This window comes from Lacerta agilis, chromosome 8 (genome assembly GCF_009819535.1).
Source record: "Lacerta agilis isolate rLacAgi1 chromosome 8, rLacAgi1.pri, whole genome shotgun sequence".
Lineage (NCBI taxonomy): Eukaryota > Metazoa > Chordata > Lepidosauria > Squamata > Lacertidae > Lacerta > Lacerta agilis.
Genome location: NC_046319.1, coordinates 68,076,733 through 68,104,688, shown reverse-complemented (window position 1 = coordinate 68,104,688; position 27,956 = coordinate 68,076,733).

Below are 27,956 nucleotides of genomic sequence, written 5' to 3'. Positions count from 1 at the left end.
GAGTGCACAGACTGCAAAGTCACACAGATTTCTTCATCAGGTCAGCCCCCTTCCTGACGAAGAGCTTTGCGTTACTCCAAAGCTTGCATGTACGTCTTTTAACGACGGTGCGATGGCGGAAAATGATATTATTCTCTGGAGATCACGCAGCAGCGTCTCCCTCTATCAGAACAGATGACAGAAATGCACTAAAAATGAATGTAGGGAGCAGGTAGATAAAATTCCCATGTACCATCTCAGCTTTCCAACGGAAGGAAAAATTCCAATAAATGAAAGGAGCCTTCCGTTGAGAAGCGGGGTGCAGCAGAAGTTCGGGGGGGGGAGAGGCAACGGTTGTAATATCCCTTCCCTCCTCCCCCCCCCCACCCGCACCGCCAACATGTCAGGAGGGAGTAAACACGGCAGAAACAGATGGTGCTTTTGTGACCTTGGTGGGGGATAATGGTGGGGCTGCTGGGAGCGCGGGGGAGGGGACTGTGTCAGGCAGGATTAATAGACTATGCAGGAATGTCCAAACCACACTTTTAATGAACTCCGATAAAGATTTAATGAAGCAAAACACAGAGAGACAATAAGGGTCTCCGACCCCAGTGGGGGTGCAGGGGTCTCCATGGTGAAAAGAGCACCCTCCCGCCTCAGCAGAGATACACAAAGCCTGGGGGAGGCCTCACACTTGGTTATAGATTAAACCAACTGCCAGGCTTTAGACTGGGAAGGAGGAGAGGGGGAAGGTGGGTGGAAGAGGACAGCCAGGGATTAGATGGATGGATGGAGATAGATAGATAGATAGATAGATAGATAGATAGATAGATAGATAGAGGGCTTTTTTCTATTAAAAATGTTTAGGGGTGTTCTCATTTTCCTACTCATATTGAAATACTGCCCCTCAATGAGGCCAAACTTAGATTCAAAAAATGTTTAAGGGTAGGCGTACCCCTGCGTCTTCCCTGAAAAAACAGCACTAGATAGATGGATAGATAGATAGATAGATAGATAGATAGATAGATAGATAGATTTCACACAGGGTTCCGGCTCCCTCTGCCCTCACGATCCACAATCCCCAAATTTCCTGATTATTATTTTTTTAAAGTACATTCCTAGCATTTGTAAAACCTGAGCTCGGTGGCATTGGAAGGTGGGGGCGTTGAGAGCGGCATGCCCCAGTTCCAGCCTGGAGGGGGGGTGACACTCGGCACCACCACCACCCCCCGACTCCCAAGCCGCCGCCCAGCACCACTTCCGTGCAGCAACTCTCTGCTCGGGCACTGCAGCCTTACAAGTTGCCGTGTGGCGGCTGCTTGCACCCGGCAGCCCGGATGGACTGCGTTCAGTAGCGCAAATGTGTCGTGATGTCACGACACGCGCACGCTACGGAGCGGCACCCCACCCCTGGGGGGTGTCCCTGCGTTTGCCACTCCGCACGCCACTGCCTGAGCTAGCCTTTACTTATTTCTCTCCTATCCCAACTTTATCCCAGTACAGGACCCATAGCATGAAATTAAATCCAATACAGCTCAAAGCACATATATGAGACAAAATGTGCAGAAACTATTCTCATTTTTTTTCAGTGCAAATTTAGCCTGCTTTCTCCCCACCCCCCTCCCCCCGCCCCAGTTTCAGTTATTTACTTTGCTCCCACCCACCCCAAAAAAATGCCACCCCTGGAAAAATTCCTGCGGTTTCCTGTGGACGGATGGATAGCTGGATTGTACCGTCTTCGCTCTGGATCAATATGGGCTTTATTTCAAATTCCTTATTGCTTTAAACACATGTAGGGAAGGGGCAGGGAATGCCAGCCAGTTCTGTTGAGATTAAGCCAGTATTTACTCAAAACAGCTTGAACTTAAAATTCTCCACCTCACCTTTCTCTCCAAGGAAAATAAATAAGGACCACCAATTGACGTCCAGACAGTAAGAGGGATCATAGCTATTAGGTTTCCTCTTTCTCTTTTTTTTCTAGTTTAAGGAAGCAGGGCCATGGAACAAACTGATATCACCTGTCTTGCATTCTAGTTGATGAAGACTAGTGTAGCTTGCAAGCTAGCACATTCTAATTTCAGCTGACATTGGGATGATAAGCAGGTGACAGCTTATATAACTAGCTTATTCTGAATGAAGTAAGTCCAGCTGACTTCAATGGGCATATAGGGTTTCAAGAGAGTATATCAGGGATGGGGGTTTTGTGGCACTGCAGGTGTTGGGATCCAAACTCGTATCCACCCTGGCCAGCATGCCTCATGGTCAGAGGATTGTAAGAGTTGTAGCCCAATACAATTTGAGGGATTGCAGCCTCCACCTGCATTTCAGGTCCAACAATTGCCTTCATATTTGTGTGGCTTCTCCTATAGGAAAGGTTAAGTTCTTGGGTGACAGCTTGGACAGAGTGCCGCACGCTTGGCACTGGGGCGATCTGCTTGCAAACTATTTCAGTGATCCCCTTTAAAATGGGAGGCTCAGGGAGGTGTACCCCGAAAGACAGGATACAAAATGCATCATATAAAGTAAGTAAACACTGAATTACAGAGAATCAGCAGCTCCACTAACGGAAAAAAACATTGGGAATCATCAATCGGCTGGCGTTAATGAGGTACTAAAAACGAAGGCATTTTGCCAACTGGGTAGCAATCTGCTCATTTTGCCACTTTTTCGAGGGAAAATGACTTGGAGCCATCAGGGACACATATTCAAACAAACCACTTTGATGTGAATTAATTTCCCAATTCTTAGAGCAGTAAATGAATACTCAGCCAAGGAATAAAAAGGTGGGAGTTTTTGTTCTGCCTTCTTCAAAGCAGGCTTGTAGGTAAAGCGGGGACTCTGGAATCCAACTTGTGCCAACTTTTAGAAGTAGGTCCCACTGGATTCGGTAGGAAGGTATTCTCAGTTAAGAGGTACTAGCAGGGATGGGGAACCTGTGGCCTTCCACGTGCTGTTTGGGCTCCAACATGGCCATTGGTCAGGGATGATTGGAGTTGTAGTCTGGGGACATCTGGATGGCTAGTCACAGGTTCCCCATCACTGCTTTGATGTGTGGGCTACATTGTGGGCTACACAAATAATGGGTCCCCCATGATAAATAATCATAACCTACAAGCAGTTGGGTGCTACCTTCTGGGAGATACAGTGTGTCTGTGCTCTTCAAAGTCAGAAGAAAGCGAAATGAAACATCTCATATATTTTACAAGACTAAAAATCTGAATGACCGTCCTCTTTTGCAGAGATGAAATCAAATGCAGATCCTTTCAAGTCTGCCCAGCCCAGAGGAAGGAGATGAATCGAATGACACATCGAGCAACTCTCACTGACGGCATTTTGACAAGGCTACAATAGGGACATTGTAAGGCGGGGGGGCCTAATCTGTGGCTCTCCAGATGTTGTTGGACTCCAGCTCTCGCCAGCCAATGGTCAGGGGATGAAGGGCGGTGTGTAACCCACACGATCTGGAGGGCCACAGGTTCCCCACCCCAAGGGACAGGGTATACCTGACATCTAATTTACTTTAGTGGCTGTGACTAGGGGAACCAGGGAATGGCAGCTATTCTGCATTGGTCAGGCTACAACCCCAGACCCTCCAAGTGTCCCTATTTTCCAGGGACATCCGTGATTTAGAGAAGCCATCTCGGTTTCTGATTTGATCCCAGAATGTCCCACTTTTCCTTAGGGCATCCCTATTTTCATTGGAGAAATGTTGGAGGGTGTGGTAGGATGTCCCTGTTTTTATCCAATAAATATTGGAAGGTATAGAGTTATCCAAACCGCAAGCCGTCTGAAGGCAATCCTGTATAGGAAAGTGTTTTTTTAATGTTTAATGTTTTATAATGTTTTTAATTTGTGTTGGAAGCTGCCCAGAGTGGCTGGGGCAACCCCGTAAGATGTGTTGGGTATAAATAGTAAAACCAGCATTATGGGATAGGACGTCCCTATTTTCATTGGAGAAATGTTGGAGGGTATGCAACCCTATGCACACTTACCCAGGGAAAACCTCTATTGAACATTGCTCGAGTTTCACATGAACAAATATGCATAGGATTGCACTGGGTGAGTATTAAAAAGCCTAACCTTGAATATTTGGTTATGGACCACAGAACTCCAGAGATATGCCCATGTTGAAAAGGGAAGGTTTTCCATTTCAAAAAAAAAACTTCTGCTGTTTTTGTGCCAAACTATGGCGCAGGTTCAGCTTCTGGCCTGCTGCAACTTGACTCTCCTATTAATAGATCGCTCTCTCTGGACCCTCCCTCGCCCCTCTCTGGTGTCAAGTTCATAGCAGTTAAGTTAGAAAGAGGACGTAATTGTGGCGGGTGTGGGGTGGCGAATCGTGTTGCTGCTAAAGAGTAAGCACTGCATGGCTCACTGCATGGCTACGTTGCTGCCTCTGAGCCTCAGTTCCTCACTTGTAAAATGGGAACAATCTTGGTCTAGCTGACAGGCTTATTGTGAGGCTGGATGAGACAGGAGGGTGCCCTTATCCAAACAGATCAATGTATGTTTATTTAAAAATTCACCTCCCTTAATATTCCCCCCCCCTCTCCTTTATTTCCACCTCCCTTTTACTTCGTTAAATTTTACCATGTGCAGAAATGTGTAAAGGTGTGTTGTTGTTGTTGTTGTTGTTGTTGTTGTTGTTTAAGGAAAGAAATCTCTATCTCCGTTAGTAGATGCGGTCCTTCCTGTCGGCTTCAGTCTCTAGGTTTTTGCTGAGGAGGTTGTTCTGAATGTTTATGGCATTGTGGGGTGGCTGTGCTCAGCCTAATGAGTCACAAGCTGTGAAGACTCAGCATAAAATGACGAGCATGATCACACCTCTGAGTATTATCCGTGAGTGGGTGGCTGAGCTGCTGTGATGTCACTGTGTGGGCCTGTGCTAAGGGGAGGTTCACAATTTCTGTCTGACATTGGCCCACCTACCCTGATGTCACAGAGGACTTAGTCAGCCGTGGGATAAGCAATTGGCACGATGAGGAGAATCTAAATGCCTTTGCCTTGAAAAACCTTCATATAAAGAGAGCCCAAAACTTCACTAGGCAGTTTCTTCTTGGGGGGGGGGGTTGCTGCTTAAGATCTTCTTCCTAATATTTAGTGTAAGTGTTATGTTTCTCATGAATTCATCATTATTTGTGCTCGTGATAGTAGCAGAAGTGGTTGTACACACTTTTGAAACAACCTCACTTTCAAAAATTTCAGAGCAGACATTCTGATTCTTTCCCAGTTGGTAGAAGTCCAGTAGCTTCCTGCTGAAATCCTATAACTTTTCATACCACCAATGTTCCAGGTTAGAATCATAGAGTTGCAAGGGACCCTGAGACACTGGCGGAGGAACAGGGGGCGGGGGGAGCGCTCTGCCCCAGGCACCATCGAGGAGGGGGGTACCATTGCAGCCACTGCCCCGGACACATGCCGCGCTCAACCCTACCATGTGGGCACCACGCCCTCGTGGGCAGCGCCCCACGCCCCTGCCTGCTGCCCGCCCCCGGTGCCAGAGCATGCAGCTTCGTCACTGTCCTGAGGATAATCTAGTCCAACCCCCTGCAATGCAGAAATATGCAGCTGTCCCATACAGGGATCGAACCTGCAACCTTGGTGCTATCAGCACCATGCTCTGACCAACTGTTGAGCTGTAGCAGGAAAGTGCCCCTCCAGATGGCAATACTGCAAGAACCTTGGGTTATATAACAGGACAATTATTAAAGCAGGAAAGTGTTTGGACACCCCAGTAAAAATCCACCACCAATGTGCTATTATTACCTCAATGACATGTTGCAGAATACACCTGGGGGGGTGGGGAACACCACCAGTCTGGAGGGTGTGGGAGACCCTAAATCAGGGAAGTGCATTGCTTGGCAAGTAAATGCACCCAGGTCTGGCCTGAGACACTTGGCTGCCTGAGCTGAAGGCAAGCTGGCTCCCTCCAACTTCCAGGTATGGAAGTCAGCTGTCTGGAAGATGGACGTCAGTTCAACACTGGCAACAAGACAGCAGCCTCCATTGTATCTGAAGGCAGCAAACTAGCTTAGGTGACTCGCCAGCATCTGCTGCTGCTTCACTCTGTCTAATGGTTGGACCGGCATTAAGGACCATAGGACGTTGCCTTATATGTGTCCAAGTTAGATGACTGGTGCATCTTTTTTTGCCCAATATTGCCTACTCTCAGTAATGGTGGGTTGTACCCAATGTCAGTCCTACTCTGAGCAGACCCATTGAAATTAATGGGCATGCCTAACTTAGGCTGCATTCACACCTTACATTTAAAGCCAATTTAAACGGCCATGACTTTCCCCAAAGAAATCGGAGAGTTTGTTAAGAGTGCTGAGAGTAGTCAGGAGGCCCCACTATTCCCCTCACAGAGCTACAATTCCCAGAGTTCCCTGTGAAAAGTGATTGGCTGTTAAACCACTCTGAGCTCACTCAGAGAGCTGTCGCTATGTGAGGGGAACAGTGGGGTCTCCTAATTACTCTCAACGGTCTTAACAAACGACAGCTTCCCGAATCCTTTGGGGGAAATCATGACTCTTTAAAGTGGTATCATAGTGCTTTAAATGTACGGCCTTGGGTCTTTTTATTTTCGTGTCTGAATATAACTCTGTGTCTGAATAATACAGTAAGAGCTGTTCAGCAGTGGAACAGGCTCCCACGAGAGGTGGGGGACTCTCCTTCCTTGGAGGTACACAAACCCCAAAGTTGTTGGGTTGATTTTTTTTACAATGCCAAAAAACGCCCAAAAAAACCCCCAGAATTTTCCCATTGACTTGCCTAAGATCCAGGACAAAGCACTTCATTGGGTACCACTCTGTGCTTCTCCAGAATCTCAGGCAGGGAACGGTCTTTCATGCCATGTTCTACCTGGTCTTTCCAACAGGAGATGCCGAGGACTAAACCTGGGACCTTCAGTATGACATGCTCCAGCTCTGCCACTTAGCTTGGGCCCCAGACGAGCAGCAAAGCCAGAGGGCTGTTCTTTTACTAGGTCCCCAGCAACCTGCCCTTCATAGCTGCTAGGCTGCCTTCGACTCCAGGGGTCACACAAGTTGCGTCGGCCTGACCTAAATCCACATTCCGAGGTAGCAGGGCCCTTTTTGCACCTGAGTGGAAAAATCAATATCTCGCACATACACATAAACAATAAACACGCACACAAAGAGAGATTTGTTTTTGTTTGGTTTTGTTTTTTTAAGAAAAGGCAAATAGAGACGCAGGTTGGAGGCATGAAAAGCAGTGCACCCTCTGGAATCGGCTGTCGCATGAAGCAACTGTTTCCCAATGCCTCACGATAAGCTTCGCAGCCCTGCCAGGCAGGTAAAAGGCCATCCCTAAGGTATAGGCCATTCAAAACAAATAGAGCATAAGCATCCACAAAAAAAGAAAAATCCAAGCCAGACACTAGTATCATGTTCAGGAGAAGAGAGCGGGGAATGAGGCTTCGGTGCCTTTAAAGAGTTGTAGAAAACATGGCATTTCACCAGGTGTGGGGTTTTTTGTGGGTGCAGGGTTACAAAAATGGAGTGTCTACTAGAACCCCTCTTTTACATAATGCTTAAAATAAAAGCGTGACCCAGGTGGTGCTGTGGGTTAAACCACAGAGTCTAGGGCTTGCTGATCAGAAGGTTGGCGGTTGGAATCCCTGCCACGGGGTGAGCTCCCATTGCTCGGTCCCAGCTCCTGCCCACCTAGCAGTTCGAAAGCACATCAGAGTGCAAGTAGATAAATAGGTACCGCTCTGGCGGGAAGGTAAACGGCATTTCCGTGCACTGCTCTGGTTCGCCGGAAGCAGCTTAGTCATGCTGGCCACATGACCCAGAAGCTGTCTGCGGACAAACGCCGGCTCCCTCGGCCTATAGAGCGAGATGAGCACCGTAACCCCAGAGTCGGACATGACTGGCCCTGATGGTCAGGGGTCCCTTTACCTTTACCTTTAAAATAAAAGTTATTACGTTTGAGTTAGTTGAGATAAACAGAGATACAAAGCAAAAAAGAACCGTATTGCAGTGGTTTACCGAGTTGTCCTACTAGTCTCAGGTCCCAAAGGCCACCCGGCAAGCAAAGCTCAGAAGGTGACATCCGGCCGGTCCCTCTCCCGCTCTCTCCTAACCTAGCCTGCTCCCTCACAAAGTTGTTGTGAGAATAAAATGGAGAGGGGGCAATCTTGCACACTAGGAGCAGGCAGACTTTTCTCGCCCCATCCCCAAGGTTCATACACAGCCAGGGGTGCAAACCTGAATAAAATATTGGGGGGTCCCAAGTAAGCGCTGCCTCACATAATTGATCACAAGACACTGTGGCACATGCACACCATGTTGAATGGCAATGCCCATCGACTTTGAGAGGTCCCTGGCCCCCTCAATGGGGCAGGGGGGGGCTGAAGAGACCTCGCCCCCTAGGAATTGGCTCCTATATACACAGCTATAGGTGGGTGGCCAGGAGATGCATGCTATTGGGTATGGCTGGAGCTGTTGGTGAGCAGTGCCAGAACAGGCAGTGGGAGTGGACTGGACTGGTAGGTGGGACCCCCACTTTTTCCTCTGCCCCATCAAACCCCCTTCCCCATTTTCAGTTTATTTAGAGGTTGTTGTTTTTACATAATTTGTATGATACTGCACTACAAATTGCTACGCTCCATTGCTGATCTTCCTCTCTACTCTTTCTATTCACTGATTGTAAATAAATTAAAATAACACACACACACACACACACAGAGAGAGAGAGAGAGAGAGAGAGAGAGAGAGAGAGAGAGAGAGAGAAACGCCATAGATTGATAGACAGAGCACGCATATAGACTCACAAATATGCACAAATGTGCATACATTTGTACACATCCTGAGAGCAGAACTCCCTGTTAGATCTAAGTCCTGACTTCTGAGGCAGTGGATAACAGATATTTGGAGGTTTGGGGGAATGTGAACTTGGCAGAGGGGCAGTAAAATTCATGAGTGGAGCAAATTTGGTGACAAGGTGGCTTGGTCACCCACATGGTCCACCCAGAAGGTCCCTGGCAGCTGCAGGCAGCCTACAGATTGCCCGCATGTTTTGCCTGCTTCCTTGAACTCCGTAGAGGAAAACATGGCTCTATATGTAATTAATAATAGCAAACCAGCTTATTTCCCTTCCCAGGACACATCTTTCTTTACTTAATCTTTCGCAACCTCAATCCAGCCCTCCAATATTCAGCTATGCTTAATATACATGCATCCAACTAGACAGACAGACAGGGGCCTATAATGTTAGCTGAATCGTGCCCCCCCCCCTCTTATTTTTTTGTTTCCCCAAATTTATTGCGTCCATAATCAATACATCCCATAATTTATACCCCCCAAGCTGTCTCTCTCTCTCTTTTCTTTTCTTTCTTTTTTTTGTAGTCGCGTTCGATTTCCATCACTGAGTTATGAGCCTCTAACAGCATATTTTGTGCAAACTTTTTACCGGAGTAAGTGATGTTCTCTTCATTAATAGATCCCAGCAACAGGGTCAGTGGTTGGAATCCCAACCTTTAAATCTTAAAGGTACAGGAAAGGTTGAAGGACTTGGGTATGCTTAGCCTGGAGAAGAGGAGAGGGAGGGAGGAATACATTTTGCATTTAGACACTATAAATAGTAGTGACTCTATACATATGGGATAAGGAAGCTCAGGCAAAGGTGGGCCTCCAGGCTTCGCTATCTAGCCCTCAGGACTCTCCCCAGACATCCCAAACATGGCCCCTCTCCCCAGGGTTGGCCCAAGACATTTTGGCACCTGAGGTGATTCACAAAAGGCACCACACACACACACACACACACACACACACACACAACAGGGAAGAAGGGGTGAGTGAAGATCTACATTGAGAACAAAGAGGGGAATCAAATCCTGGGATAGCCCAGTTGATAGAGCATGAGACTCTCAGTCTTGGGGTTGTGTGTTTGAGCCCCACATTGGGTAAAAGATTCCTGCATTGCAGGGGTGCTGGGCAAGATGAGCCTCGTCATACCTTCCAACTCTAAGGAAAAAGGTAAAGGTAAAGGACCCCTGGATGATTAAGTCTAGTCAAAGGCAACTATGGGGTTGCAGCGCTCATCTCGCTTTCAGGGCGAGGGAGCCAGCATTTGTCCACAGACAGCCTTCTGGGTCATGTGGCCAGCATGACTAAACCGCTACTGGTGCATGAAGAACCATGACGAGTGCCAGAGCGCATGGAAACGCCGTTTACCTTCCTGCCACAGCAGTACCTATTTATCTACTTGCACTGGCGTGGTTTTGAACTGCTGGGTTGGCAGGAGTTGGGACAGAGCAACGGGAGCTCACCCCATCATGGGGATTTGAACCGCTGACCTTCTGATCAGCAAGCCCAAGAGGCTCAGTGGTTTAGACCACAGTGCCACCCGCATCCCCTTCCAACTCTATGGTTCGATGAACAGTTGAAGTGTGAATCAGAGGCTGTTGTAGGGTGAGGAGGAGGGCCTGCTCTGAATCATACTGAGCCCAGGAGACCCTGGAGGGCAGCCCCCACAATTTCCTCCATAGGGGTGGGACAAGAACAGCCACACCAATTTGCCAAGAGGCCACAGTAGAGGTGGCATTGGAGGGGGGCTGCAGAGGTAGTGGCAGCTCCATTCTCAGCGGAGAATGGCTCCCACAGATCCTGCCACCTGAGGTGGTGGCCTCACCTTGTCTCATGGGTGGGCCAGCCCTGCCTCTGCCTAAGCCAGGCCCCTCACCAGCGCTGTGTCACATCCTCCCTGAGTTTTTGCCTGACTGGAATGTGGATGTTCTTCTTGCTTATCTGGGTTGGGGATAGAGAGGGTCGTGTGAGTGTATGCAGAAAGCAGCCTACAATAGAAAAGTAGAATTTACATTTGTTGCTCCAGCCACTGTTTCCTTTGGGCCCCGCCCACTACTGGAATGTGCCCCCCTCAGAAGGTTACGTAGAAGTGAAAGAGGCCCTCAGCCCCAAAAGGTTTCCTAGTGCCTGCTATGGCTCCTTACATCTTAAGCCAGTGGTTCTTAAAGGGTGTGGCAGGAGAGGGTGCCAGGAAGATTCAAGGACAATCCATGTTATATTTTGGGAATGACTCAAGTTCTCATGTAGCTGCTTTGTTTTGTATTATCTGGATGCCCCGTGATCATATTCTAAAGTAGTTGCGTTCTGTGTTCTGTCTTTTTGGTTTTCCAATGCATTTATTATGAATAAAAAGTTCGGAGCGGTGTGAGCAAATTTTTACTTTGAAAGTGTGGTTTGAGAACCGCTGGCTTAAACTTACGACTTCTTGGACTTCCCTCAGCAACAGAATGGACCTATGTGTTTCCTTTTTCTTTCTGGCATCCCTCTAAATATTTCAAAACTGGCAACACACCCTCCCTTTAATTTTCTCGTCTGTGGGCTGAACATGCCCGCTTCTTTCCATCTGCCCTCTTTGGCATGTATCTTCTAGACTTTTGACCGTCCTCCTCATCACTCATCTTCTGCAAGATGGTCCCAGCGGCAGCTTCCCCCGCAGCTGATAAAGTGCAGTGGTGCAGAATTGGAAGTGGGGTGTGGGAAGATTATCTCAGTGAAGAAAGCTACAACCATAGGAGACAGCAAAGGGAAGGTTCCACTATGCTTGCACCTTTGGGGCTGAGCTCCTGCACTGATCCTGCTACTCCACTGCATGCTTTCTATTTAGATTTCAGTGATCAGCATGGGGAGGGAACCGGAGGACTAGTTAACATATTCAGCAAGATTAATTGGTTAAGTTTTTAGCGGACTGTACCCCTATTAAGCACAGATAAACCTGTCAATTTCAGTTCTTTCAGTTTCAACTTTTTTCCAGTCTTAAATGCAGTTCTCCACATTTGCACAGTGATTTGTTTTTTACTTATTTTTTTAAAGAAAAAAAAATCTGATTTAAATCCATCAACATTTTAGTGAACATTTCTCCTTTAAAAGCCCACATTTTTGTATACAATATAATGCCTTTTTGTAAGTTATTTTCACTAACATATGCATTGCTATGCATGCTTTCCCCTAATATGTGCATTATGGCATGTATTTTATTTTTAAACATTTATTTCCTGCTTGATTGTAACAAAACCTCTGTGGGTTGTTTTGTACGCATTGTTCGGGCGGAGAACTGCTTTGCAACATTTGGAGAAGTGTGAATTCTGAAGGAAAGCTGTGCTTCAATTTGCATACTGGTTCGAGAAGTGCAAATTAGTGACTCCCTCACCAAAATGCAAACAAAACTGAATGTCCCCATCTTTAACCCCTATAGGCTGGGATGGTGTGTTTAAATACTCCCTGCACATAAAAAGCTAGCATGTCAGTGGGCCAGGCTTGCCACTTCAAGGGCAAACAGCAACGTGGGGCGGGGCAGGGGGTCGTTTCAGCAAGAAAAAGGTACAGGGAAAGAAAGTTATGCCCCCTCCCTAGCACCACATTCCTGATCCAGATGAAAAGCCCTCTTCATTTTTAAACAGAGAGGGAAAATAGAATCCCAAGTACAGGATTCAAAGGCATCTAACCTTCTTCCTGACATGCTACTTTTCTATGTTCAATGGTGTTTGTTTGCTTGTTTGCTTGTTTGCTTGTTTGCTTGTTTGCTTGTTTGCTTGTTTGCTTGTTTGCTTGTTTGCTTGTTTGCTTGTTTGCTTGCCTGCTTGCTTGTATGGGGGGGGGACTATTCAAACATGGACCCTTCCTCAACTGCAGCCTGATGTGATACAGAGACAGCCCACTTAATTGTGCTGTATAGACCAACTGCCTCCGACACTCCGAATGCCTGATGTCTGGAAGTGCCTTTAGTAGTCCAGAGAGGCAGCCTCTCTCTTCCCCACCCACTCTCCTCCCCCTTCTTCCCCTTGATCAGACACAGCCCGGGGAATTTACAGTGGTACCTCGCAAGACGAATGCCTCGCACAACGAAAAACTCGCTAGACGAAAGGCATTCACTAACGAAAGGGTGACTCGCAAGACGAATTTCCCTATGGGCTTGCCTCGCAAGACGAAAATTTCAATGCATTCCTATGGGAATTAAATTCCTATGCATTCCTATGCATTCCTATGGTCGTGCTTCGCAAGACGAATTTTTCGCAATACGAAACGACTCGCAGAACGAATTAATTTCGTCTTGCGAGGCACCACTGTACCAAGCAGCAGGAATAAGCACATTGGCCTGGATCCCTGGAAACGCCACTAGACCGAGGAGTGAGTTAAGTTCCTCACAGTGGGAGCCCACTAGCCCAGGAAGAACAACTGTGAGGCTTCCAGAGGGTTGCAATGAACCAACCCCTCCGTTCCTATCTTAGACATTTCTTTTGCACACACACACATTGAGAGAGAGTGAACTTTCCTTTTGTTTTACACTTGGCAGGTTGTGCATTAAAGTTGTCTTAAACTTTTTCACAATATACAATTCCTTCCTTCCCTCAATCCTGATTTGCACATGCCTGTCTTGTATTTGTAGATGGCACATAGTAAGCAAGGACGTGACATTTGGGGGGGGGGACATGCTACAGCACCTAGCACATTTATGTGCAGTAATAGCAACTGCAGTAAAGCTGCCCATAAGCTGCCGTTAGGGCTTGTTTGAGCTGAAAAGGTGTGGTTGTAAATTAAGAAGGAAGGAAGAGGGAGAAGCTATCTGGGCCATGCTGACACTCAGAACAGAACATTGCCAACACAGCTTGGGAACCATTCATCAAACTGCACAGCAGTATTTCTGCAACGTAAGTTCCTGAGCAAGTTACACCAGTCGCCTATCTCAGGCCACTTCCAAACCGCCTCCTTGTTGAGCGCTCATCCTGATTTGCTTGCGAGAAGTTTGCAGGGAGGTTAGAGGGCAACAGGTATTTGTTAAACATTTGTTCAGATTTGTTTGCGGAGAGTTTAGATGACATTGCGTAAAATGCAGATTCAGGTTGCAATTAAAGGCAAATCTGCCAGATCCACCCTTTCCGAAACAAGATGTGAACTGAAACAACCCTCTGAAATTTGCACCCCTTCGAATTTTGCAGTTCAGCCAAGCAACATGTACAAAAATGCCTAAGCTGGGGTAAACTGAGCATAGAAACAAACAAATTAATTTAAACAACATGCAAAAAGTGTGTTATTTTAGGTCCCATTGCATTGCCAATATGTGTCCGTTAGGCAAAACTGCATACAAAATTGAGCGTTTTTGGAGAAATTTGTGCGAAAAGGCTGGTTAGGACTTCTTTTTAAACTGACATGGAAATGTGAAGGAAATGAGAAATGGAGGGAAACCAAAATTGAAAGATTTTCCTCCCTCTCACTTCAAAGCAAATGTTAGCCCACATTCCCCACTGCCTTTCCCCCCCCCCCAGCACTTTCCTTAAAGTTCCCAACCTGAATTTGCCAGTATGTGACTGAAATTAACTACAGTCCGCAAGCACTCAGAGAAAAGGCTGCTGGGTCCGAGACGATTCCAGGACCTTCACTCCCCTGTTTCCAAATTCAAAACCATCCATCAGCCTCTGGCTCCCACATTGGTACAATAATTTCCCCCCACAGCTCAGGAATGGCATATTGCACAATTCTCATGAATAGAAATAATAACACCGCCCCACATCCTTTATCTCAAACTCCCCACCCCCCCGCCCTGTGGATCCCCGGCAAAGATGGCTGCTTAGACCGTGGAGGAGGAGAAACCCCATCTGGAGCGGCCTGCAACATGCCATCGCCAACAGAGAGGACAACTCTTGCCAGGCTGCTCCCGTATGGGAAGCAGATGGGTGACCGGCCGCGTACACCGTCCATCATTCGGCCTGTCACGGCTCTATGGAAGCACTCAACAGGGAGCAGGCCACAGGCAAAGGTAACAAGGAGGGGAGCAGAGTGCACATTGGAACAGGGCAAAGGAGACAGCCGAGAAAAGGGGACGCTGTAAACAAGCTGAGCTATGCAACTCGTGTCCGTTCCTACCCTCTCCCCCCTCCTTGCAGCTTTCCTGCCCAGTAGGAATCAAAACAGGTAGTCTTAGGGTGGCCACTTCCACACAAGGACGGGGAAATAATTCGATTCGGTTTGCATTTTAAGGTAAACTCACCTAATTTGCACTGTATGGAACAATGCATGAACCGAGAAGCAGCCCTCCTTCAAAATTCGCACGTCTCTGAATTTTGCAATACAGCTCTCTAGCCGGGTAATGCGCCGAAAAAAACACATACCGGTATATGTGCCTATATTAACAATGAAAGCATGCAAAAATTCATTATATGAGTGAGGAGCAACCTGCTTCGCAGCTTAGGCAAAATTGCATACAAAATGTGTGTGTTAGGAGATATTCACACCAAAATACTGGTCAAGACTTTTTAAAAAAGAAAGAAAGAAAGAAAGAAAGAAAGAAAGAGAAAAAGAGAAAAAGAAAACTAATGTGGAAGTGTAGAGAAATGAACTGAAAATTAGAAACATGAGAAACTGATATTGTTAGATTCACCCATCCTGATTTTCATGTCACCAAAAAAGAAGACGCCGATTTTCATAACATTTGCATATGCTAAGTTATAGGGAGAACTAGAAATCTAGAAATCAAGATAGACTTTAGAGAGAAACCCCAATCATCCCACTAGCATGGAAATGGCTACAGTCAGGTGAGTTGTACACCTGCTCAGCCTGTTGTCCAGGTGCTAAATGTTGATAGGCAACTTCAAGACCCCTCCTGCTCTCCTTTCTTATGGTTTGTTATCTTAAAAACTGACATGGACCAGTCAGACAGCCAAAGACATTTGGCCCCTGAGGCAAACCGTAAAATGGCACCCCGCTCCCCACTAGGGAAGAAGGGGTTGGTGAAGATGTGCATCAGAAACAAGGGGTGAATAAAGAGCCACTTTGGGATCTGCTGCCCCTGTGGATCCTGCCACCTGAGGCAATTGCCTCACCTTGCCTCACAAATGGGCTGGCCCTGCTTGGACCCATCAGCCCGTCAAGATAAAGGGCTCATTCAAACAGAGGACTGCCCTCTGGAAAGCAGGACATGTGGCCACCCCAACCAGCCTCACCATTAGGCAGAGTGAGGTGACGGCCTCAGGCAGCTGATTTTAGATGTTATGAAAAGGTAACAAATTGTTTGTTGGTTATTATTAGGTCAGTTTTACTGACAGGGAGGGCGAGAGGCGCTAATGAGATTTTGAGCCTCAGGTGCCAAAGGACTTGGCTGGCCTTGGGTACTGGGCGCCTTGACTTTGCGTCCTGCTGCCACCCAACACATCCAGGCAGAGGCTCTTACTTGTAAGCAAGAAATAGATCTTTATTTGGGCAAGTAACAGCACAGTCCCAACATGACACTTCGGGGGGGGGGGCGCCATTTGCTGCTCTGTGTCAAGCAGAGAAATGTCTTGGACTGGCCCTGGGCAAACCAGTTGGCTTTTTTTTCACCATGAGAGCATAAGCCAAGATTCTAAGTCCACATATTTCACTTTAAGAAGAAAAAGGGAAAGCACAGCCTACTGCTCATTGCATTTCAAACTGGTGTAAACACGCCACATCTAACCCATTTGAAAGATGTAAATTCACACAGTGTGGACTTCACAAATGATGCTGTGCATCAAGGATACAAGAATGACAAACCGTTGGGTAGCTACAGGTGACCATTTGGCTGCATATCTATGTCTGATGTGTGGGGAAATCCTCCTTACCACTTTTCTGAATGTTTAAATTTTATTAAAAGTTTAATAACGCTTGCAATGCTATCTCAATTTGTTTATACTGATACTGTGTATATGGATACCATTTATGTATTTGCTTTTAAAATATAAATCACTTGCATTGTTTCTATTGTGTACACACGCATACACACACACACACACACAAAATACATGCAACTCGATCAGTAAACCAGCTAACCATGAATTGGTATTTTCCCCCACCCCCACCCCTGTTTAATTGCCCAGCCTCTCCTTTCCCTCATTCAACAGCAGTGAATGCCCCCCCCAGAAACTTATCCAGGTTAATTAAATAAAAAAAAGTCCTGAGCCTCTTGCGGTTTTTACATAAGTATTATCCTGCCAGCTTGAGAGGGCAGTACAGATGTCCAAGCAACCCACTTCCTGGGGTACTTTGTCTACCTCCGTGAGCTCTCAGCCTCCTCCAGAACCAAGCCTTCATGAAGCACAGATATCAACTCTTGCAATGGAAAAAATCTCCTCTCCCGTGAGACTCTCAGGTTATTATTGTCTGGAAAATTGAGCTTTAATTAGCCATTCGTTAGCATGCTGTTTATTTTTCTTGTGTTTGTACTCCCGTCTCCTTTCTACAGCTGCTGTCCAGGACAGAACCCCAACCCCATTCATGGCACTGATGATACCTCCCACTGGAGATAATTATTGCCTTGGCTCTACCTGCTTCCTTCCATGAGCTCACCCAGCAATCCCATTAGGCCCCTTGTGGTGCTGGCACATAAACACAGGCACGTGTAAGTGGGCAGTAGCAACTTAGTTAACACACTTTTTACATCTTACAGAGTTCTTTAGGGCCTTTTGGGCAGCCTGATGGCCCAGGTCTTCCCATTTCCACACGTGAGATGTAAAGTTCCACTCACTTCCTCTGGATTTATGGTGGCCAGTTACCAAAAAAGAAAAGGAAAGAGAGCTTGCATTATCATTAGCAGCAGCATACCAAAAAAAAAGTGGGGGGTGTAGCAAAAAAAGAAGGCAGCAATTTGCTTTTTTTTAAAAAAAAGGTGGTTTGCATCACCAAAAAAGGAAGACAGCAATTTGCATATAAAACAGTAATTGATATGTATAGGTGCCAATTTAAAAACAATGACTATAATTTAAATAGAAATGCAATACCTCTCACAGTAGTGGGTAAGACAGCAGGTGACTTCCATGCAGGCTTAATCTGCTGACCAAGTGCTGGAAACTGGGGGTGGGCAACTTCAAAGCTCCTGCTCTTTCTCTTTATCTCTAAACAAAACTTGGGACTACTAGGCAGTCGTCTGACTGCTCTCCAAATTAAAGGGCTGCTCTCTGTAAAGTAAGGCACCGTACTACCCTAACTGTATGAGAGCCACTGAGCAGAATCCATTTCCCTTTGGTGCATTTGCTGGGTGATGGAAATACAAGCGGCATGTGGGGGGGGGGCATTTTCAGGGCAGAAGCAGCAGCTGGGAGTGGCTTCACCCTTCCCCTCCGTGTGATTTCCCTCCCTCCCCACGGACCCCACCACAATGTGTTCTCTCCTCCCCATCCTCCCCACGAGCTTACTTTTTATCTTAGAGCCAGCTTGGGTGGAGGGGGGGGGTACAAGCCAGTAGAGGCTGGGTCACTAGGGCACTGCCCCATCAAACTCAGTCTGCTCCCAGCCAGCCCCCCACCTGCCTGCCTTCTTACTTGCAAGTAAGGCACGCCATTGCCTGTGTGCTTCCACCTCCTTACTCTCAGTGTTGCCCTCCTAGAACTCAGCAGCAAGGAGGATGGGGGCAAACCAAGAATTACTTGGCTCTGCCTGTCATTGGCTCGTTCCACCTACTATTGGTTTTTTTAATAAAGAATTTCTTAAATTTTCAAACAAAAACAAAAAATCTTACAATTAAACATTACCAACAATAACAAAAAACCCCACAAAAATACAATACAAATAAGAAAAATACAAAAATGACAATAAGCCTCATATTCCTTAACATTGTTAGATTGACCTCCTCACATCCTCTCCTTCTGCGTCCACTGTATATCATCCTTAGTAATTTCTTAACATTTTATAATCATCATTAATATCTAATCTTTTTCTTAACCTCTATTTTTCTTGTCGTACTTCTATCTTTCCTTTTGTCTTATATACTTTCCATATCTGTAGCCTATCTCGTCTTCCAGTTCAATTCTTAGGTATTAATCTTAGCATAAATTTTCAAATAGTCTTTAAATTTCTTCCAATCTTTCTGTACCGCCTCATCCCTCTGGTCTCGGAGTTTCCCGGTCAGTTCTGCGAGTTCCATATAGTCCATCATTTTCATTTGCCACTTTTCTACCGTAGGTATATCTTCAGTTTTCCAGTTTTTAGCTAGTAGAATCCTTGCAGCAGTTGTGGGATACATAAAGACTGTCCTATCTTCACTTGGGATTTCATGGTTTACAATGCCCAGTAAGAAGGCCTCTGGTTTCTTAGGAAATGTGTTTTTCAACACCTTTTTCAATTCATTATATATTTTCTCCCAGAAGTCTCTTACTTTCGGGCATGTCCACCACATGTGAAAAAAGGTACCTTCTATTTGTTCGTTCTACCTACTATTGGCTCCCCCTACTGCTGCCCCACCCTGCCTTCTGCCCTACTAGTCCCGGGGGGGTGGGGGTAATTGGGTTGTTGTTTTCATTCTGATTATATATTTTGTGGTTTTATATTTTGATTTTGTTCTGTGAACCGCCCTGACACCTCCAGGTATAGGGTGGTATAATAATAATAATAATAATAATAATAATAATAATAATAATAATAATAATATAGGCACCAGTCACCACTAGGTACATCCCACTCACATTCAGTTTATTCAGTCTATATGTGGTAGAAACCGGTGCCTGCTGATTTTAGCATGCAGTTCTACCCCAAGATACAGAATTAATGTCGATTTGATTTCTGCACCATTCATATCAGTCATCTAGCACACTTCACCAATCTGACATTGTCACTATCTTGTGCGCAAGACCTCCAACATCACGCAAAAGCTATGCGTGTTGATTTGTCAACGCGTGACTCCCCCGTTTAGGCTATCTGTTTGTGCACATTCCCTGCTAAATATATACACAGCATTTACTGACCCTCTTACCCAAATTCCTAGGCTGGCTTTATTGCATCGCTGACACTTGATGGTTGACACCTACCTACTTTTCAACAAGTCTACAGGAACACGAGGAAATTACTAGGAGCAGAGGTGGAGGAGACAGGCTTTTAAGGAATTTGTGGTGTGCAATCTGCTGTAAGTTTGCCCAAAGTGTGTTGTATTTTCTTCACTGGGGCTTATTAAGTATGTTCCGTGTTGCAGCCACAGAGAGAAAGAAAGGTGAGAAAATGCATTTTGCAGCTGGCTACAGATCACTGGAGCAAATCACGTCAGGCAGGAGAGCAGAAGGGTGGGGACTGGTGGTTCCCCAATTGTAAATACTTCTGCACATGTTATACCACATGTTTTGATCATCATGGGTTTAGCAAACATCAAACGCCAAATCTATTGGAAGGGGAGGTGAGAGTGGCTAAGGGCAATGATTGTAGGGCAGGGTCTCCAGCACTGAAGCAGAAGGAAGAAGCTTGCTCCTATGGGACCGTTATCAAGGCTTGGATAACTGCTTTGGTCTTAACACTTTGATGTGTTGTTGTTTTATTGGTTGTAAGTACGCCATTCTCTTTTTAGCATATTGTAAAATGCCCTGTGGTTTTCGATGAAGGGTGGCCCATAAAGGAAACAAAATTAAATTAATAAACCATTAGCCCAAGACTCGACCTAGTTTAGACTCAGATATTACCTAAATCAGGACTTAGTGCTGCAACTTGAGGCCCTGTGTGGGGTAATAGTTAAAGTGTCGGACTAGGATAGGGGCAAGACCTGGGTTCAAATCCCCATTCGGCCATGAATGGTGTCCTTGGGTCAGTCACTGAATCTCAGCCTAACCAACCACATGCAGGATTGTTACATAGGGGGTATAAAAGGCAGACAATGTCCGTTCCCATGAGTGCCTTGGAGACATGGTGGAATGTGAAGCATAGTAAGAAAAATCATGCACACCATACAATTAAAGAGAAAAGAATCTCGGGAGCTGTAGTATGCTAAGGGTGGTTGGAACCTCTGTGAGGGGTAAACTACAGTTCCCAGGATTCTGGGGGAGGCAGAAGATGTACTTTAAATGTATACACAAGACAAAAACAGGGATGTGGGTGGTGCTGTGGTCTAAACCACTGAGCCTCTTGGGCTTCCGATCAGAAGGTTGGCAGTTCGAATCCCCGCAACGGGGTGAGCTGCCGTTGCTCTGTCCCAGCTCCTGCCAACCTAGCAGTTCAAAAGCACGCAAGTAGATAAATAGGTACCACTGTGGCGGGAAGGTAAATGGTGTTTCCGTGCGCTCTAGTTTCCGTCACGGTGTCCCATTGTGCCAGAGGCAGTTTAGTCATGCTGGCCACATGACCTGGAAAAGCTATCCATGGACAAACGCCGGCTCCCTCAGCCTGAAAGCGAGATGAGCGCCGCAACCCAATAGTCGCCTTTGACTGGACTTAACCATCCAGGGGTCCTTTACCTTTAACCTTTACCTTACAAGACAAAAAACCACACAAGCATAGGGAGAGCATCATTACCTCCCCCACGTAGAGCAGCCAGAACAGGCTCCCATTCATCCAGGATTTGGTGGTACTGCTTCTGGGTCAAAGAGCAGAATGCAACGCTGAGGAAGTGCTGCATCTCTCTTGAAAACCTGAGCTGGCTGCGAAGGAAGGGGTGCTCTGACGCTCCTTCCCCCCAATCCTTCCAGCATCCCAACTGTCCCACCTGAGAAGGCAAACAGCTGCTATGTGATGGCAGTTTTGCATCCTTCTTGGGAAACTCCACTAAGGAGAGAGAGACAGAGAATTGGTGGGAATGCATGTTCTCTGAGCGTCAACAGCTTCTCTGAACACCACACACCCCTCTTCTCAGTGATGGGGAGGGAGCATTGTTGTTTTTTAAAAAGGTGGGGGGGGGACATTCAACCTTCCCAGCTCATTCATCCCCTGGGACTCCCTGCTGTGATTATCTGTGAAAGGGCCTGTGAGTGCCAACTGCCAACAGGCACTTGGCAGGCCAGTCGATAAGGAGAGCCCCGCGCATGAACAAGTGGTGAGACTCAAGCAGCCTTGGGTATCTCGCAGGCCCTGGTCCCCACCGGTGGCACTCGAGCTCTGTTTCTCACCGGCTTTCTCCACTCCCACCTGCCTCAAGTTCTCCCACCCGCCCCGCTCAGCTCCTTCTCGCCCTGCCAAAATGGAAAAGGGGACTCCATCAATTGGCAAAGGCATCAGAAAAAGCTGTCGGAATTCCCAGGCCCAGCGAGAGGCGAGAGCCGAGCACAGGCCTCGTCTCCCCTGGTTACGAGGCCTGCTGTGTCCCTATTGAGGGAGCAGCAGAAGGGGCGGTGGTGTGTGGCGGGGCTGTTGTTGTTGTGTGTGTTTTCTTCCTGAGGGGGGAAGAGAGAGAGAAAGAGAGAAGACAAAACTTGAGAGGGATGTGTGAAAAGGCCAAAGCTCCTCCCCTCCCCGCCAACTTTGTTTGAAGGCATCTCTTCAAACACCACCACCACCCCCCTCTGAAGCCATGGCAGTGGCGGCAGAGGAGGAGGCGGAGGCGGCTGGGAGCACAGCCACACACTGCCGGCCGGCTATGGCAACATGTGGCTGCGCTCCCACCGGATCCTTGGCCGCTCGCTCCGCAGTCCAGCTGCCGTCAAACAGCCGCCACTCAGTGGAGTGCTGGAATTGGGGGGCCAAGAGAGTAGTGATGGGGGGGCGACAGGCTCCAGTAAACAGAAGGTGCTGCTGGGGTGGATAGTAAAGGGCTTGAGAACCACAACGCCTGGGTGCCATGCCACTTTCAAGCACCAGTCTTTTCAAGAGACAGATCTCTCCCTTCTAGTCATGCCCCCAATAGATCATTGCCCCTATTTTCCCTTTGGGGAAAATGTTGCCTCTCTCTCTCTCTCTCTCTCTCTCTCTCTCTCTCTCTCTCTCTCTCTCTGTGTGTGTGTGTGTGTGTAATGGGAAGTAGGCATCAATATTGACAATTCTTTGGGGTTCAGTCCTATTCTCTGGGTTTCTAGATGTTAAATATCTGACTGGGGAGGACGAGCGATACAAACACAAGGCCTCCGGTCCTGGAGCAGAGGAAAGCACCATGGAGCACCTGCTGAGGCCCACACCCTTGCATAGGGCATGCTGGCATGCGGTGGGGAACTTTTTTCAGACCCCGAGGGTCATCTAGTCCAACCCCCATGTGTTTGTGTTGCTGCTAGAAGTGCTATTGGCTCCATTGTGAAATCCAGCTGTTTTGGGACTACAATTCCCATCATCCCTGACCACTGGTCCTGTTACCTAGGGATGATGGGAGTTGTAGTCCCAAAACAGCTGGAGGGCCAAGTTTGGCCATCACTGCCTTAAGGGTTCCTAAGGGATTGTATTGCTGTTGCTGAAAAGGAAACCACTATGATCGACTATGAACCAGGGACCCAGGTGGCGCTGTGGGTTAAACCACAGAGCCTAGGGCTTGCTGATCAGAAGGTCAGCGGTTCGAATCCCTGCCACGGGGTGAGCTCCCGTTGCTCGGTCCCAGCTCCTGCCCACCTAGCAGTTCGAAAGCATGTCAAAGTGCAAGTAGATAAATAGGGACCGCTCCAGCGGGAAGGTAAACGGTGTTTCCGTGCGCTGCCCTGGTTCGCCAGAAGCAGCTTAGTCATGCTGGCCACATGACCCGGAAGCTGTCTGCGGACAAACACCGGCTCCCTCGGCCTATAGAGCGAGATGAGCGCCGCAACCCCAGAGTCGGACACGACTGGACCTGATGGTCAGGGGTCCCTTTACCCTTTACCTATGATCGACAAAGAGTCTTGTAGTGTCTTAAAGACAAACAATTTTATTCTGGTACATGTTTTTGCTGGTTCAGAGTCCACTTGGGTCAAATTAACGGGGTGCAGAATGATGATGGGAAACCTGTGGGCTCCAAATGTTTTCGGACTCCAGCGCCCATCACCCCCAACCTGCATGGCCAGCCATCAGGGATTTTGTGAGATGTAATCGAACAATGGAGGAGGCACAAGTCCTCCCTTCCTGGCAAAGAAAGAAACAAAGAAAATATTAGCTGTGAGGTCAGTGGGAAATTAAATTCAAGAAATAAAGTGCTAATTGTACTAAAGCTAATTCTCTCTCTCTCCCTGCACCCATTTCTCTCTGCATATCTTCAAGTTTGGATAATATTTCAGGCACCTGATGTCGACCGTGAAAGCTTATGCTATAATAATGCTCAGGGTTGGATCCTGCATTGTTAGTTGAAGACAATGGGACAAGTTGACTTAAGTCCCATTGATTTCTGTAGGAATGAAGCAACTAACTTATAGTGCAGGGATTGCCAACCTTTTGGGGTCTGTGGGCACGTTTGCAAATTGGAGGAACTGTTGTGAGCACTACACATACACACACACACACACACCTCACAACCAAGCACAGACTAAAGCTTATTCTACAGGCTACAGTAAAACTATTCTTTCAAGCCTAATTTCAGAGGGCAGAGGGGACCCTGCAGGCATCAGGGAGACCCCTGGATAGTGCAATCATATGCATGTATACTCAAAAACATGGGTAGGCAAACCAAGGGCCGATCTGGCCCAATCGTCTTCTAAATCCGGCCTGTGGACAGTCTGGGAATCAGTGTGTTTTTACTTGAGTTGAATGTGTCCTTTTATTGCATCTCTGGATTATTTGTGGGGCATAGGAATTTGTTCCTTATTTTCCTCCAAAAATATAGTCCAGCCCCCCACAAGGTCTGAGGGGCTGTGGACCGGCCCCCTGCTGAAAAAAGTTTGCTGGCGCCTGCTCAAAAACAATCCCCACTAAAGTGCAGCAGCACATAGTGCGAAGTAACCAAGTAACCAGGTCTGAACCGTCCTTAATCCTGGTCTGAATCCATTCCTTTAAGGTGCCACATGACTCTCTGTTGTAACAGACGAGCAGAGCTAATGTGTCTCTGAAAACACTCTAGCCACGAAGGCAGAGCAGGACAGGCTTTTGTACAATAAATGACTGTCTGACTTGATGCTTGGTGTTAGAATATGCGTTACAAATACACAAGTGTCTTTATTTTTCACCTGTGAAATATTGAAGAGCTTGTGAAAGTAGTGTCAGGAGCAAGGACTTCTGGTTTCTAATATTCCCATCTCTGAAAGGGTTATTGGGGTGAAATCAACAATATGCATTAATAATTGGATTTATATCACCACCATAAAGTTGGGCACTTGAGCTAGAAGCCTGAGGTCACTATGGGGACCTCTCCATGTACTTCCTGTATATGCATCATTATCCCGAATATTCTGATATATGGCATGCCACTGCGTTTTCACTTGTATCCTTGAAGGGAGATTAAAATGCATTGTACTACCACAAAAGCATACAGCCCCAAGGCTTGTTACAGCAAAACAACATGTATTGGGTGGGAAGGTGCATGTTCTCTGACTGGCTGAGTTTGAACCACGCAGAAGTGTGGGGTAGTGGTTAGAGCGCAACCAGGGTTCAAATCCCAACTCAGCTATAAAGCTCACTGTGTGACCTTACCTCGTAAGGTTGTTTGATGATAAACATGCAGGGGAGGAGAACCATGAATGCCAGGTTGAGGCCCTTGGAGAAAAATTGAAATAGAATCATGCAGTTGGAAGGGATCACGAGGGTCATCTAGTCCAACCCCCTGCAGTGCAGGAATCTTTTGGTCAATGTGGGGCTCAAACCCATGCCCCTGAGATAAAGAGCCTCCCTCTCTACTGACCGAGCTAGAAGTAGTGCAGTTACTCTGAACAAACCCCTGGAGTTGTATGTACCACAGCCTGCTTTTGCTGATGTAAACACGGGCAAGAATCCAAAGCTTCCATTCATGGAGTCTGATGCTTCTCCCAGGCCCTGCCTCTGCCGAGAGCACAATCATTCCCCCTCCCATACAGATGCCAATTTCCACCCCCCTCTTTAATCCCCAAATCTTCAGAATATTCTTTTCAAATCCTCTTGGAGGGGATTTTCAGCGGGTGCTTTGCTTCGTGTCTTGAAGTTCCCCTCCCCCAGGCCAGCTGCAATGCTCGCCCAGAATCCTGCTTACACGTGTGCAACAGCACACACATGTACTACTGGTGTGTGTGTGTGCGCACAAACACACACACACACCAATTGCAAACACAGCACCACAGGAGAATTTCTGCAGCCACACCTCGGCCGGTTTCTGCTGGTGATGGTCTGTGTGTCAGCGGGGCTTGGCCTCAGCGTGGCAGACCGACACATGTGGAGATTTAGAGGGAAAGACGCCGGAGCATATTTTCCAGGGCTGAGCCTTCAGCCAATCTTCCTGGCCCGCTTAAATCTCCACCTCGGAAATATATATATGTATGTATAAAGCAGCAGAAATCGCTTTAAATCTCCCCCTCCCGCTCTTTGATCAGCAATCTGCTTCCCATTCGCTGAGCTTCACTCAGGGGACTAACCTGTGACATGGAATTATTCCCACTAGTGGCTTGGAAAGAGGAACCTGAAAGCGGGGAGGGATATGTGGGTTGTTCTTCCCAGCCCTTTTAAGCTCTCAGCTTTGGACAAAGAGGAGCAGGGCCCCAGGCAGCAGAATGGCTCTCTCCTTTTGAGAGGCTAGTGGGCTCAGTGGTTTGGATGGAGGAGTGGATAGCAGAACCAGAACCCCTGGGTTCTAAGGTGTGGGGCTAGAGCCAAGTGCATGGAGTTACATCTCCGGATCTGAAAGGCTCCCATAATTCCATGTTGTTCACCATCGTATTCCCCCCCCCAAACGAGTAAATAAAATGAGACCAGCTTCAGGATAGGACAGATGAAACGAAAAGCCTTGACCATTGCAGCACTGAATGCCATTATTGTGACATGGGGGGGGGGGGAGAAAAGCCAGCTCTGCGAGTCCCTTCGCCCTACCCCAGCCCCCAGCTGCCTGTTGCACACACTTCCAAGAGATAATTGGGAACAGATGCTAGCGGGAAAGGCGTGTGCTAAAGAACGGAGGGGGTGTCCACAGTCTAACGGCATCTTAGTTCTCTGCTGCAGAAGGGCATCCCACCCGGGAACCAGCGCAAAAAAAAAGGTCAGCGGAGGGGCAGCCTCAATAATTTTGTCCTCCTAAACCGGGAATATTAGAAACAGGCATAGAGGGAAAGGAGGCCTAGGCCTGGGTTGAAGGACTCAAAGCCCTATGGTGACACAGACAGAATCGCCATAGAGTTGCAGAGTTGGAAGAGATCATGAGGATCATCTAATCCAACCCCCTGCAAAGCACGAATCTTTTTTGCCCACACGACCATGAAATTAAGAGTCTCATGCTCTTCCAACGGAGCTATCCAGGTGCTGCAGCTGACAGGGCAGTGGAGGCTGGAACTATTAAGGCAAACTGGGCACTGCCCAACCGACCTCTGCCTCCCCTCAGCCAGATCTCACCTGCCTACTTCCTTACATATATCTAGACTAGGAAGTGGCGCTGCCAGCTTCCTCTTCCTTTGTGCCAGTGCTGCCCTTGTAGGAAGCAGGGAGGCCATGAAGTTCACTGGATGACCTTGGGCCACGGGGAAGGGGAGACTCAGGTGAGATCCTTGAAGGAAAGTTGGGATAGAAATGTAGTGGTTTTTCTTTGTATTATGCAGCCTACCTGCCTCTCACTTCTTCCTGGTCAGTCACAGGCCTTACCTGTGAACTCTTTCTCCACTTCCCCACTAAACCACAGAGCCAGCCCCTTACAGGATGTGGAAGATGCGTTTAGCACGTCCAAATGATTCAATCTCACTTATAGGTCAGAACAGAGAGCAGACCTATCAGATGTGCTGATCAAACCTCGCACACCTCGTAGGTCAACAACCCCAAGAAATGTGGCTGTGCTCGCAAGGAATGCAGGGACGCTGCAGTGCCAATTCACATCATCCCGTGCGATTGCCCACCGCATCAAAAAGGACGGGAGTTGCTCATTTTGGCAGTGTGGCGTAACCTGTCCTGCAAATGCAGAAATGCAGCCAATCCTAACTCTACATGCTTTTCACTCACAGCAGGTGACAGAACAGTCACAAAGCCATGCCAGTTGGCACCTTTTTTTTCTACCGCAAACCATTAGCATAAATCAGCCTGTCTTTTCTCATATTGTGCAGAATTCCAAGCACACGGGGAGCTACCTTTGAAACTGCCCCGCATGTGCACATATATTAATGGTAGCAATGCAGGATCAAAAGCAGAAGAAAGCTATTTTTGAGACTGAATATATTTTCTAATCAGTGTAGGGTTTGTAGTCAAACG